This window comes from Carcharodon carcharias, chromosome 1 (assembly GCF_017639515.1).
Source record: "Carcharodon carcharias isolate sCarCar2 chromosome 1, sCarCar2.pri, whole genome shotgun sequence".
Taxonomy (NCBI): domain Eukaryota; kingdom Metazoa; phylum Chordata; class Chondrichthyes; order Lamniformes; family Lamnidae; genus Carcharodon; species Carcharodon carcharias.
In genome coordinates this window covers 113,469,433-113,484,318 of record NC_054467.1, presented here as the reverse complement: position 1 = coordinate 113,484,318, position 14,886 = coordinate 113,469,433, and the positions used below count along the sequence as shown (strand labels likewise).

At 42.1% G+C, this 14,886-nt stretch overlaps 1 protein-coding gene across 3 annotated transcripts in view; it reads right to left on the bottom strand.

Moving 5' to 3' along the window:
* LOC121282837 (complement C1q tumor necrosis factor-related protein 7-like) overlaps nucleotides 1-14,886 on the bottom strand; it is a 67,151-nt gene that overhangs the window by 41,708 nt on the left and 10,557 nt on the right. The window contains exon 1 of one of the 3 annotated variants that reach the window (XM_041196668.1): nucleotides 4,664-4,794. The exons of the other annotated variants lie outside the window; for them this stretch is intronic. The gene's annotated coding sequence lies outside the window, so the exon portion shown is untranslated. Of the gene's footprint in view, nucleotides 1-4,663; nucleotides 4,795-14,886 lie in introns of those variants that run through there. 3 annotated transcript variants of the gene reach the window in all.

Here is a 14,886-nt window from a genome sequence, read left to right as displayed (position 1 = left end):
CTTAACAAACGCTGACAGTGCCTCCATTTCCAGCCTCCCCCCGTGTTTCTGCTTCTTCACTGAGACAGTGAGTCTCTGAGGGCGTTAGAGGAAACCTCAGACACGAGCAGGATCAGGACCCGCAAATGGTCCCGGCGGCTGGATTTCTTTTCAAATGGAGAATATTTCAGTAAATGATTGAAAATAACCTCGCAGAGTTTGTATCACACTGCTTGGTCTCGGTGCTGTATGAAATAGAACTCCATACATGTGACAAGCTGGGTTTGAAAAGTGCTCTGGGGCAGGAGTCTTGCGGATACTTCATAAACCTAAACAGTTTAGTTGTAATGCTTTAAAACGATGAACGCTCCCCCTGCACACAACCGTTTAAAATATGTCCATTGGGGAGTGGAGTTCTGTGTTCACGTTAATGCTCAATGGCTCCTTCGCAATGACTGGTGTCAGACTGGTAGCAACACAATATCAACACAGCTTTGGTTACTTCCAGCAGCAACACTGTGCACTCTCATCGTCTTAATGTAAAAGTAAATAAGCAGAATAGAATCTTATCAAGGGGTGGCACAGTTGCGCAGTGGCTAGCACTGCTGCCTCACAGCTCTAGGGACCCCTGTTTGATCCTGCCTTCGGGTGCCTGTGTGGAGTTTGTACATTATCCCCGTGTCTTCATCAGTTCCCTCCAGGTTTTCCAGTTTCCTCCCACTATCCAAAGTTAGTGGATTGGCTACAGCAAATTGTCCACCAGTGTGTGTGTGTGGTGATGGACTAGTGTCCTGTCCTGGGTGTACCCCACCTAGCACCCATTGACTATCAGGTTAGGCTCAACTCCCTGAGACCCTGAATTGGATGAAGCGGTTCAGGAAAAGTGAGTGAGCAAGAATCTTATCAAAAAGACTCAAATAGAGAATTGGTCCAAAGAGAATCCCTTCAGAATGATTTGTAAAATAGCAAAAGAGATTGGTCAAATCACTGGGAATTTTTCAACTAGTACTGCCAGCAGAAAGTATTGGCTGCTGAAGTACATATTGGTCATTTTGCAGTGCATGAGCTTGCTTTTATCATTATCAATCATGCGTGCTCGATATCTGATACACTTTAGTGTTTAAAGGGGCTGCAAGCTGGCATCCAGAAAATGAAAAATTCACAGAATCACAGAATTGTTATGGCATAGGAAGAGGCCATTTGGCCCATTGTGTCTGCACCAGCTCTCGAATGAGCCATCCACCTAATACCATTCTTTGTCTGTTCCCCATAACCCTGCACATTCTTCCTTTACAGATAACAATTTAATTCCCTTTTGAATGCTTTAGTTGAACCAGCCTCCATCATGCTCAGGCAGAGCATTCCACACCTTAAAGAAGTTTCTCCTTATACCACTTTTGCTTCTTTTACTAATTACTTTAAATCGGTACTCTCATTCTTGATCCATTCACGAGTGGGAACAGTCACCTGTCTTGGACTGTCATGTATCTGTTATGGGCTTCTGAACAATAGAGAGGAAATGGAGGATGAAATGTGAAGACAAGTTAGTGAGATACATATTAACAATAGAGTAATAATTACAGGAAATTTTAGCAATGTAAAGAAAAAAGATTGGAATAAAGGAAAACGTTGCAATAAAAGGGGAAAGTTTTTCTTCAGTATGTTCTGGACTGTTTACTTAGTCAATATGTAATTACTCCGATAAAGGAGAAAATACTATTTTAATCTGATTCTGGACAATAATCTGAAGTAAATAGGAAATCTAAAAATATAGAGGCCTCTCAGGAATTAGTGACCACAATATAATTAGATTTGGCATAGGAATAGAAACAGAGTAAAAGAAAAGTTAAGAACAAGGGTACTTAATTGGAATTAAAAAAAATTATGAGATATAAAGGAAAGTTGTCCGGATCAATTGGAAGGAAAAATTGGGAAATAGAAGTGTAGGTTAGCAACAGAAAATACTTAATCCTCTCAAATTAAAAAAATAGTATACCAAATGCTAAGATTCTGCAGATGAGCAAGGAAATTAGATTAAATTTGAAACAAAAAGAAGCATGTAAGGGTAAAAAAAATGCAAATCAGAACAAGTATGATAAATATAGGAAATCCAGCAAAAGGAAGTTTAGAAAGATTCAGACAAGATTAAGTGTGGGGGATAACTGAGGAAAAAAATATAAAGGGCTGTAAAAAGCCATTAGTATAATAAAAGGATTGTCAAGTTAACAGGAGGGCTCCTAAGAGGGAACATGTTTGGTCATAAATTGGTAAGGACTAGGATGAAAATGAGTTAATTAGGGTTAATCAACTGAATGTGATTGTGATAGTCAAACATTGACCAAATTGTGGAGAATGGGATTAGACTAGGGTAATTTATGTGGAGAAAAATACGAGCAAAAACCTAATGGGCCTGTTTTCCTTTGTAGTGTGCTATGATTCTCTGAAAAGCTATCAAGCATTGTGAGTCTATATTTATAGCAGGCTGTTGTGCATTTAGATATGAATTAATACTCCAGATACATACAAAGCATACAAACAATGACAAACAGGAAAAGATCCTCTGACTCATCCAACCTGTCTCATACAACTCCAATACAAAACCCCAAAAGTCCAAGCATAATGGCATGGCCTCAAGTTGCATGAAACCCAGAAGTGAGCCTATTTAAAATACACACACAGTACTCCAGGTGTGGTCTCACCAATGCCTTGTACAGTTGCAACAACACTTCCCTATTTTTAAACGCTATTCCTTTAGCAATAAATGCAAAAATTCCATTTGCCTTCCTTATTACCTGCTGTACCTGCATACCAGCTTTCAACGGTTCATACATGAGGACACCCAGATCCCCCTGCACTGAAGCATTTTGAAGTTTCTCTCCATTTAAATAATAAGTCACCTTTTTATTCTTCCTTCCGAAATGGATAACCTCATACTTATCCACGTTAAACTCCATCTGCCAAATTTTGGCCCATTCACCTAACCTGTCCATGTCCATTTGTAATTTTCTTATTTCTTCATTGCAACTTACTTTCCCACCAATTTTGGTGTAATCTGCAAATTTAGCTATTGTACCTTCTATTCCTGAATCCAAGTCATTAATATAGATTGTAAATAGTTGGGGCCCAAGGACCGAACCCTGTGGCACCCCAGTTTGCCATCCAGAAGAAGACCCATTTATCCTGACTTTCTGTTTTCTGCTTGTTAGCCAATCTTCTATCCAAGCTAATATATTACCCCTAAATCTGTGTGATCTTATCTTGTGTATTAATCTTTTGTGCGGCACCTTATCAAAGGCCATCTGGAAGTCCAGATATACTACATCTACAGGATCCCCATTAAAGAACTCTAGCAAATTAGTCAAACATGATTTACTCTTCATAAAACCATGCTGACTCTCAGGGCATGCAGATCAGGCTGAGGTTAAAGGTGGAAATCAATGACTTGCTGCCAGCTTCCTGACACACCAGAATCTTCAGTCCTTTTAACTTGCCAGCTGCCTGCAAAACCCACCCACCTTGTCAGTTTAAAAGTCTCCCTGTGGTTAGGGTTAGGGTTATTTTGGTCAAAAGGTGAAAACAAGCGGTGAGCAGCTATATGATAAGACATGCCTGTTTGAAAGTGTGGCTTTAGTCTGCAATTTCAGAGCTAATTATGAATTCCCTTAATTGAATTTGCCTGCGGGTGCTAAAATAGCCGCCTGTGGGTTTAGCACTCAAGTGCAGATTAGAAGCAATTTTCATGCAGCAGTATACGTAGCCTCCACTCACCCGCTTCCACTGCGGTGTGGAGTGTCCTGCTGATACATAATGGAACAGCCCAAGGTAGGTGAGTGAGTGCTTACAGAAGGTCCTGCTGGAAAAGGTCCAAGTGATAAGGATGTCTTGTACCTGCAGAGAGTCAAAAGGAGCCCTCCTCGCACTCCTTTCCCTCTTCCATGCAGCATCTGGCAATGCCCTATCTGGTCTCATGCCCTCATCCCATTCATTCCCTAGACAAAATAGAACGTGCATCAAAATGCCCAACAGCACTCCCTTTGTCCTTGGACACCTATACGTTGTCTAATAAGATAGTGCAGTACGGTGTGCAGTACGGTATTCATTCTTTTTAGGTGAAATTCTCAGAGAATTTCCAGAATAAATGTTGTTAGATTGTTGGTGAAGTCTTGGCAAAGGGGCCTGATGTATCTGAAAATTCTCCAGCAAACAACAAAAGCTGAGCACAACTTTAAGCATAGCTCAAAATCCTCAGCAATGACTTCTTTACTCCTGTTCAGGTGATCACTGTTAGGAATGGTCATTAATTGAAGAATTAACCAGCAAATTCTTCACAGTCTCTTTAATGAATGCTACCAGGTTAATTAATTGTCAATTAGATCCTTAATAATCCTGTAGGCAGCTGTTCCTAGCATGTGCTCTGACTCCTTTACCAAGTCAGATTGCTTTAAAGATGGATTAAATCAGTGTTGCAGCTCAAGACTCCATCTCCCCATCTTGGTCACTTGGAAGCTTTTTAACATCTAAGGTATGTGGGGATCAATCAATCCCACCCCCGCCATGCTGCCTAAATGGCAGCTGTGGAATCAATAGCATCAGCTTTTATGGATGCGTAAGTCTGCACATAAGATGAACTGTTAAAGGAAATTTAAGTGCAAAGACATCTGACATTTATTTTAACGTAATTTACCTTACTCTTCTGTCTTCAGCAGCTGCCATGTACATCAATCTTAAAAGCCATTCAGGAGCAATTCTATTCGGGTGCTAAAAAAGGATCAGCATACAATTTTCCTGTGCTTACTATCTGTTTGTCCAGTGCTATTTGACTACTAAATCCAAGAAAATCAGCCCTGTTGCAGCCATTAGGCCCTTCCTCTGCTTTAAGTGCCAGACTTAGTTCACAAGAAATATTCCAAAAGTGATTACAGTTCAAAAGCACTTCACTGGCAGTGGAGTGCTTTGGAACATTGAGTTTATGAAATGCACTTCTTAAATGCAAGTTCTTTCTTTTGATACCACCTTTTGAACTTTAGCAATTCAGATTGGCCTGCACTGTCAGGCTCCAGGGACATGTTTTCTTCATCTGTAAACATTTCTGTGTTTCTGGACTTTATTCACAACGGAGCTCCGCCTCTCACTCCAAAGTATTGTTCATTCCAATTTTTCCATCTGCTGTTTGAAACTTTTCTCCGTCACTGAAAACCAGTTTGTACAAACCAAGGGCTCAGTTCCTCCTGGGTTGTAATTTAATTGGTTACTTAATCGGTTGCTGATTGTACCAAGAGATTACAATAGGGGTATTTTTGGCAAGACTACCACCACTCCCAAATGAATACAGCCATATATGTTATGGAGTTATCGGCTAAAGCATTGTGTAAAGTTACCATTTATGATGTCGAATATTTTTCTAACTGATTAAATGAGTATGATTGTATTTACATGTCCTAGCAAGAGTTTCATTCTACAAAAATTGTTTTTACTGGAATTTATTTTCCTCCTTTTTTATTTTAGAAATAGACTAGATGTTGTTTTTGAAGCTTAAGTGACCGGAATAATCATTCAGATTATTTCCTTTTGGCAGCAATTAACTGGCAAGGCAATATTTTTCTCCTGTAGTGAACATCATGTATTTTCAGACATCTTGATGCTCTATCTGTGGGATTTATAGACCACTACTGAAGATATATATGATCAATGAACTGCTGAAGATAAGCAGACACTAACACAGAAATAATCTCCCCCAGAGACAGTAGTAATAAACAACGTTTAATACCATGATTCTGGCTTTTCCGTAAGAGTTTTTAATCCAAATCCCAACTTTAGGACTAACTCGATGGTTACTGGCAATATCTGTTGAAATATATTCTACACAGTGAATTATTATGCAACTTAAGTAAGTTCAGATGAGTTTTTTAAAAATTAGACATCGTTCCATGCAAGCAAATCTGTTTCTCTTCAGACAATGGAGTTAATTAAAATGCTGAAAATAATACAGCAGTATTAAATAAAGGAAATAGATTACATAAATGTGCTGGAGTCCATTTCTGCTCCTTTGGTGTTAAAATGTGACATCAAAAATACAGATGTTTTGCTGCTTCTTAAAGACTGAAGGAAACTTTCTTTGCCACAACATTTTGTTAAATACTCTTTTCATTACTGTAACTGCTTCCAACTTGAAATTGCCTTCCCCTCACCTTTTGAAGAACACCAAAATTACCAGTGACAGAAAAAAGGTCAGTTCAGTAATGCACCGGACGTGGTTTGAACATTAATTTCTGCTTAGAAGCTTCAAGAAAGATATAACAAAACATCAACAGCCATGTCACAGGTGTAAAGATTCAGGAATGCCCAATGTATAGGGTACATTCCTTGTGCCTGAATGGTGAAACCCCAGTTACCCCTGGCTTTGGGCCTTAATTCAATGAGCATGATTGAGGTGTATAAAATTATGAGGGGCATAGATAGGGTAGACAGGAAGGAACTTTTCCCTTTGGTGGAGGGATCAATAACCAGGGGGCATAGACTTAAGGTAAGGGCAGGAGGTTTAGTGGGGATGTGAAGAAGATTATTTTTCCCCGGAGGGTGGTTGTAGTCTGGAACTCACTGCCTAACAGGGTGGTAGAGGCAGAAACCCTCATAACCTTCAAGAAGTATTTGGGTGTGCACTTGTGATGCCATGGCATACAAGGCTATGGGCCTAGTGCTGGAAAATGGGATTAGAAAAGTTAAGTACTTGTTTGACCGGTGCAGATTTGATGGACCGAAAGGCCTTTTTCTGTGCATAGAGGCAGTAGGCCTCTATACCTCTATAAGCTGGTGGGGTACAAAACTTTTTGAGGCTGCCCCACTAAGACAGATGTGCCCTGAGGCAGCCAGCACCTGTTGCACTCAGCTTGGAACCAACTGCTGTCAAGAAGTTTTGAAGTTTACATACCTGAACATGGATCCAAAAGAATCAGGAATTGTGCTGTCACTGGGCTAGTAATCCAGAGGCCCAGGCTTTGCTCAGGGCAGCTGGTGGAATTTAAATCCAATTAATAAAATCTGGAATTGAAAGCTAGTCTCATTAATGGGACCTATGAAACTACCATCGATTGTCGTAAAAACCCATTTGGTTCACTAATGTCGTTTAGGCAAGGAAATCTGCCATCCTTACCTGGTCTGGATTACATGGGACTCCAAGCCCACAGCTATGCTGTTGACTCTAACTGCCCTCTAAACTGACCTAGCAAGCCACTCAGTTCAAGGGCAATTAAGGATGGGTAAAAAATGCTGGTCTTGCCAGCAATGCCCACTTCCATCCCATAAAAGAATAAAAAAATGAATGCCTCCCACAAACACCTCTTTTTAAAAAAAGAGACACAGTTCCCCCTTCTCCTACCTATTTGACACTATATCCCAACCCAGACACCGAACCCTATCTCAGCCTGGTTCTACCCCCTGGCCCCCTAGCTTCTGATTCACAGCATTCAATACCCCCCACCCTCCTCAGCCTCCCTTCTTTCAGCATCCAATTTCCCTTCCCCCACAACACGCCCCCAGCCTCCTATTTCCCAGTCCTTTCCCAAGGGCTACCGTGATGCTAGATCTCAGATCACTCATCATTGGTTGCCTGCCTGCCTTATATGCAAAGGACCAAACATCTGTTTCAGATGTGGGATCTGGGCACCTTTTTACCCCCGTTATCCATATGACCAGCAGTGCAGTTCCATCCAGAAATGTGCACACGTTCCTGAAAAGGACCCATTAAAAAAAAATCTTCAGCTGTTGTGAAAGCATCTGGTTAAGTGTTGCCACTATAGGTGCCTGATGCCTGCAGCAGTGTCTCTTCTCACTCTTGAGTTAGGAATTTGCTAAAAATGGCACAAGTCGGGTTTACTCTAGAAACTTTTGTTTGGGTCAGTAGTGGGACAAGGCTGACCCAATAAATATTATGTTAGGTTTCTGCCAAAGTGGAAAATCCCAGCTGTACTTTCATGAGTCTGTAATCCTGGTGTCAGGATGAGGGAGTTGAATTTATTGGCATTGTGTCTGCAGTGGACCGCTGCAAAGACATTATACTCCCGTCACTTAAAGAGAAAGACTTGCATTTATATAGCACTTTTCATGACCACCTCATGACGTCTCAAAATGCTTTACAGCCAATGAAGTGCTTTTTGAAGTGTAGTCACTGTTGTAATGTAGAAAACACAGCAGCTAATTTGAACTCAGCAAACTCCCACAAATAGCAATGTGATGCTGACAAGATAATCTGTTTTTTGTGATGTTGATTGAGGAATAAATATTTACCTGAACATTGCCGATAACTAACTCACTCTTCTTTGAAATTGTGCTATAGGATCTTTTACTTCTACTTGAGCAGGCAGATGGGGCCACAGTTTAGTGTCTTGTGTGGAAAGGGGAGGCGGGCAGCTTGCCCCACCCCCCCATCACCAGAAGCAAAGTTGATGTGCAGACAACCAGCTGCATGCCAGTCGACACCAGAGCCTCAATGGGCTGCGGGCAGGCTAATTAGAGGCAGCATGGGACTTCTGCCCCTCACTGGGGAGGAAGTCCTGCCCAGAGGAGCAGCTGGCAAATCCGATTGGCCGGAAGCTCCACCAGTCCTGGCAGCACCAAGAGTGCATTAGTGAGCACTGCCAGGACTGCAACCAGGAACAAGGAGGAGGCCCAATGGATCCTGGAGTCAGGTAATTCAGAGTCTCGGGTGGGGAGGGTGGTGGGTAAGTGGGTAGGTGGGTGTATTTAATGTAACAGGCAGGTAGGAAGAAAGGGAGGCTTCTATCTTAGGGGCTGTGCCCCTCCCCAAATCTAAAAAGGGCACCCTCTGAAGATAGTAACCCCCTTCTGCCCTTTGCAGAAGTTTTTTAAAAAGCGGCCTATCCACTCCCACCCACTGCCCATGTCAACCATTTTATGGTGTTAAAAAGACCTTGATTATTTATTTAAATATTGCGGTGGGCTGCTACATAATGGGGGGGAGCTCAGCGATGGGTGGAAAAGTGGTCAGGTGGGCACCTACCCTATTTTACGTGCCCCTCATCCCTGTCAAAAACACACCCCATGGGGGCACATAAAACACAGCCCCTCATCTGAAAGATAATGCCTCCAACTATGCTCCCTCAGTTAAATAAAAACAAAATACTGTGTATGCTGGAAATATGAAATAAAAACATAAAACGCTCAGCAGGTCTGGCAGCATCTGTGGAGAGAGAAACAGAATCACCATTTCAAGCACGTATGACTCTTTCTCAGCTCACTCTGTATACTCCCTCAGTCTTGCACAGGAGTATCAGCCTTGGTTTCTGTTTTTGAGCCCTGGAGTGAGATTTGAATCTAGAACCTATTGATTCAGAGACAAGCGTGCTACCAAATGGCTGAAATATATATGTGATGGGCCAGAAAGGCATAAAAACACATTTCCTTTATTGCAGGCTATTCCAGGGTGCGAGGTATCATAGAACCCACCGTTTTCCCCCCAACTCCCATCCCCTTTACCTAATGCTCATCATTACCATCCTGGCATTTTTCTAAATAGAAAGGGATTCCACTCCCTTGACGTCTGGCTTGTTTCAGACCACAGACAACACATCAGTCCATGCCTAATTTCCTGGCAGCTACTGGCATCAGATTCAAAAGAATTCTAGCAGCTCAAAATTGGGCATTCATGAGGTTCTAAAGGCCATGAACAGCAGCAGATTTGGGGTCAACTACAATCTGTAATCTGGTGGCCCAATATATCCCTCATTCTACCAATACTATCAAGCCAGGGGGTCAACCCTCGTTTAGTGAGGAGTGTAGGACAAAATGCAAGTACCAGTACCAGGCATACCTAAAATGAAATGCCAACCTGATGAAACTACAACTCCAAACTACAAGCATGCTTCTCAGTGTCAGAAGCATGTGATAGACAGAGCTAAACAACCCCACAATAAATGGATCAAATCAAAGCTCTATAGCCCTGTCACATCCAGTCATGAATGGTGATCAAAAGTTAAACAACTAATGGTAGGTGGAGGCTCCATGAACATCCCCATCCTCAATAATGGCAGACTTCAGCACATCAAAAGACAAGGTTGAAATGCTGAGTGGATGATCCATCTTAACCTCCTCCTGAGTTTCACAGCAGATGGTAGTCACCACCAAGTTTGGTTGATCCCATGATGTTTCAAGAAAAGGCTGAATGCATTGAATACAGCAAAGGCTATGGAGCCAATAACATCCTGGCTGTGGGGCTGAAGACTTGTGCACCTAGAGTAGCTGTACCCATAGCCAAACTGTTCCTGTACAGCTACAACACTGGCATTTACTCAACAAGTGGAAAATTGTCCTCTCCAAAAAGAGGACCACAAATCCAATCCAGCCATCCAGTGCCCTATCAGTTTACTCTGATTCCCCAGAAGCACTATACATTGTGTAATCGACAATGCTATCAAGTGACACTTGCACAGCATTACTTTGTTCACTGACACTCAATTTGGGTTCTAACAAGATCACTTGACTTCAAACCTTCTTACAACCTTGGTTCAAACATGAACAAAAGAACTAAACTTAAGAGCTGAGATGAGTCATTGGTTGGCCTTGACATCAAGGTGGCACTTGACCAACTGTGACATCAAAGAGTCAATGGGAATCAGCAGAAAGTTTTTGTTGGCTCGAATCATACCTAGGACATGACCCTGAGGAATTCCTGCTGCCCTGGGACTGAGATGATCAACCTCGAGCATCCACAACCATCTTCCTTTGTGTTAGGAATCATTCTGCATGATGGCATGGGCTGCTTCATTATCTGAGGAGTTATGAATGGAGCTGAACATTGTACAATCATCAGCGAACATTGCACTTCTGAATTATGATGGCAGGAAGGTCAATAATGAAGCAGCTGAAGATAGTTGGGTCTTGATGATTGCACAGTGTTCGGTCCCATTCATAACTCCTCAAATAATGAAGAGGTCCATGCCAGCATGCAGCAAGACCTAGGCAACATTCATGCATTGGCTGATAAGTGACAAATAGCACTTATTGAAAAAGTACCAGGCAATGGCCATCTCCAGCAAAAATGAATCTAACCATCTCCCCGTGACATCCAATGGCATTACCATCACCAAATACTCCGCCATCTGCATCCTGGGGTTTACTGTGATAAAACCAAGAAGAAAAATATTTAAACTTACCTTTGAAAATGGAGACCCGACCCTGGGAGGCCGAGGACTACAGTTCCTAATGGGCCCCAGCAGTCTCTGCACATGCATTGGATTTGAAAAAGCCTCACATGTGCAGATTATTCTTTTTTACAGCCGGCAAATGGCTGCACGTGGGCAGCTGGTCCGTTTTCTCATTGCTGAGCAGGTAAACAGCCCTACTACTTGGACAGATCATTAAAATGTTTTTTTTTTCAGATTGGAAGCCAGCTCTGTGCCTGCACTGCAGGGAAATAAGAAAACAAAAGTAAAACAGTGGGAAAAGAGAGTCAGGTGACCTAGAAGAGAACGCCATTCGGAAGAAAGTGCCAGAGGAAGCTGGACACAGGACAGCAATCAGGACCAGGTCCTAAAACAAAGAAGTCCCAAACCAGGGAGTGGGGCAGAAAGAGGTCCCAGGAAGACAATAAAACCAAGGGACAAAGACAGGAATTTGAAACAAATCCTGTTAAGTGAAGTTAAGAGTGAGGAGCATGGATAAAGCTCCAAGTTAAGGAGACAGAGTTGCAGGGAGCAAGCTTAGAACGAGATCAGCTTGCAAGAAGCCAGAACATCTGAGGAGATGTCTGAAGGTCAGTGACTCCTTACTATGGGCTTTTGGAGCAGTGGTGTTCTGCTTGGCATGGCCAAATACCTGGGAGTGTGCATGGAAGGTTCAGCTTGAGTGCACATTGTTATGACTGGTCCCTGGGCGAGGTCCGCCAATTTGTTAACTTCCCAAATGGGACTGCAATTTTGTTATACTCCGGGGTGAGGAGAAAAGAAATGCCTCCCCTTCTTTATTCAACCCCCTCAGCTGGTCGTAACATGGTTAATTTAAGAGATCTCCCCCCACCCACCACCACCCCACCTCCCCCACCTGTGGATACCTTTTCCCAGTCCAAATGTATTTATATTTTAGGTGCCAATTTAACTAGGCTTTCTTGAGTCAAAGAGTAAATTTGTTAATTAAAAACCCAAGAAAATAATAAAAACACAACATACATACACACAGATTAGAAATAAATCCAGAATCACAGAATCTTTGCAGTGCAGAAGGAGGCCATTCGGCCCATTGAGTCTGCACTGACTTGCTGTATTAGCATTCTACCTAATCCCACTTCCTTGCCTTATCCCCATAACCTTGCACATTCTTTCTTTTCAGATACCAATCCAATTCCCTTTTGAGTACCTCGATCGAACCTGCCTCCACCACTCTTTCAGGAAGTTCGTTCCAGACTCTAACCAACCTCTGGGGGAAAAAAAATTCTTCCTCACATCACTTTTACTCCTTTTGCCCATTATTTTGAACCTGTGCCCTCTAGTTCATGATGTTCTCTTGAGTGGGAACAGTTTCTCACTATTTACCCTGTCCATACCCTTCAGGATCCTGAATACCTCTATCAAGTCTCCTATCAGACTTCTTTTCTCCAAGAAAAACAAACCCAACTTCTCCATCTAACCTATCCAAATAGTTGCTGTTGTTTAATCCTGGAATAATTCTTGCAAATGAAAAGTTGAGTCCAAATATAAGTTTAAAAAAAATATGATTCACTCTTTGGCTTGTCTGTGAGGCGTAGATAGTGGTATGTTGCGGCCATTAAGTTGGGTGATTCTGGTAGTGCTGACTTTGGAAGTTTTGCAGTTGGTTTGGGGACACTTGATTTTTAAGGGTAGCTGAAGATGCTGTCCTAGTTCCTTTTTGATTGTGGCTTCTGCTGAGCCTTTCCTCCAGCAACAGAGAGAGAGAAAGAGACATTTTGCCTGCAACTGCATATGGGTGACTAGTTGGTCTTCTTGTGCTGTTATTCTCACAGCACACCATCACATGCTGCACTGCTCTGCAGCTGGCTTTTTAACCCATTTCCCTCTGTATTCCATGAGGGGAAATAGCCATCTTGCATCCATTTCAGAACTATTTACACTTTCTGAGATATAAATCAACAGGCAATGGATATTTGGGTGACTGCTGAGACAGTCTTTTGTATCTTTCCTATCTCCCTTTCAAGTGTCTCTGCTTGAAGAAGGCCATGATACCCATGTTCTTTCAGGATAGGTTTGTCACTGTAATCCACATAGGAATTCTCCAGAAAGTGGTCACTTTACATGAACAGCCATCTTTTGCTCAGTGTCCTTGTTTGTATTTCTTTAAAAACACACACATCTCCCTTAAAAAGCTCAATATGCCCGTAAATAATTTGTGGCTGTAATCGGCTTTTCATGACAATGTAGAGATCCAGGGGAAAGGAACCTTGGAAAGAGAAGTTGAAACCCTGGAGGTGGATCCTTGTTGGAAATGTCTAAGTGAAAGCATAGTTTAGGAGAGAATTCCGGAGTGAGTTTTTCTAACGTGGAGATTGGAAACCCTTGTGAGAGAGACAACGTTTCAGTGAGACCGGTTGGCTCATGGTATGACAAGCATCTGGGGTTTGATGAGAAATCCATAGAAAATTGGTTTTGGAATGTGGTGTGTCCAAGCTCAGTTTGCCTATTAGTTTACATGAACTGTAGTCTTACTGTGAACATTAGAGTATAAGATAGATTTGTAACTTGTGTTATCTTTATGAATTTGTATATATTTCAATAAATGTATAGTTGGAGTGAAGGAGTAGTGAAATATAGTTAATTTTTCCTTGTTTAATAAATGTTTTATTCTTTTATTAAAAGTTCATCAGCAGACTCCTGTGACTCTGTTCAGTAGCCACTCTCCACATTTCTAAACATAAAATAAATGTTAGGATCGATCAAGCCAGGTTTCACCCTGGGATCTGACTTGTCCAGTAGTAACACCAGCTTGGATCATAACATTACCAATGACCGGAAACTGAACTGGAACAGCCATATAAATACTGTGGCTACAAAGCAGGTCAGAGGCTGGGAATTCTATGACAAGTAACTCACCTGCTGACTCCCTGAAGCCTGTCCACGATCTACAAGGCACAAGTCAGGAGTGTGATGAAATACTCTCCACTTGCCTGGATGAGTGCAGCTCTAACAATACTCAAGAAGCTTGATATCTTAAAGCAGCCCACTTGATTGGCATTTTCTCCACCACTAGTGCACAGTGGCAGCAGTGCGTACCATCTACAAGTTGCACTGCAGCAATTCACCAATGCTCCTTTGGCAGCACCTTCCAAACCTGCAAGCTCTGCCACCTAGAAAAACAAGAGCAGCAAGTGCATGGGAACACCATGACCTGCAAATTACCCTGTAAGTCAAGCATCATGTTAACTTGGAACTATATCTCCATTCCTTCACGGTTGCTGAGTCAAAAGCCTGGAACACCCTTCCTAACAGCAGTATAAGTGTACCCACACCACATGGACTTCAGTTGTTCTAGAAGACCACCATATTCCCAGGGGAAATTAGGGATGAGCAATAAATGCTTGCTTTGCCAGTGTCACTCACATCTCATGAACTAATAAAAAGAAACAAAATGGCAGTCATGACTCCTTCGTGCTGCTCTTATTCTAGCCAGACTGTTAGGTCTCAGGCTGACTATTGAACAACAAGGTGTGTCACCTCTAGATATGGCTCATGATTCCTGACAGGAACTCAGGCACAGTAGACAATTGGTATGCTTAGCAACATCTACACTGTCTAAAAAAACTCAGTATTTTTTGGGTACAACTCTGGTTATCCAGGTTAATGGTTCTGTGATGCATGCTGCATAACTTTGCAATAATGAGGAGCCAGCCTTTACCTCCTTGATATCTTGAAGAATACTCAATGT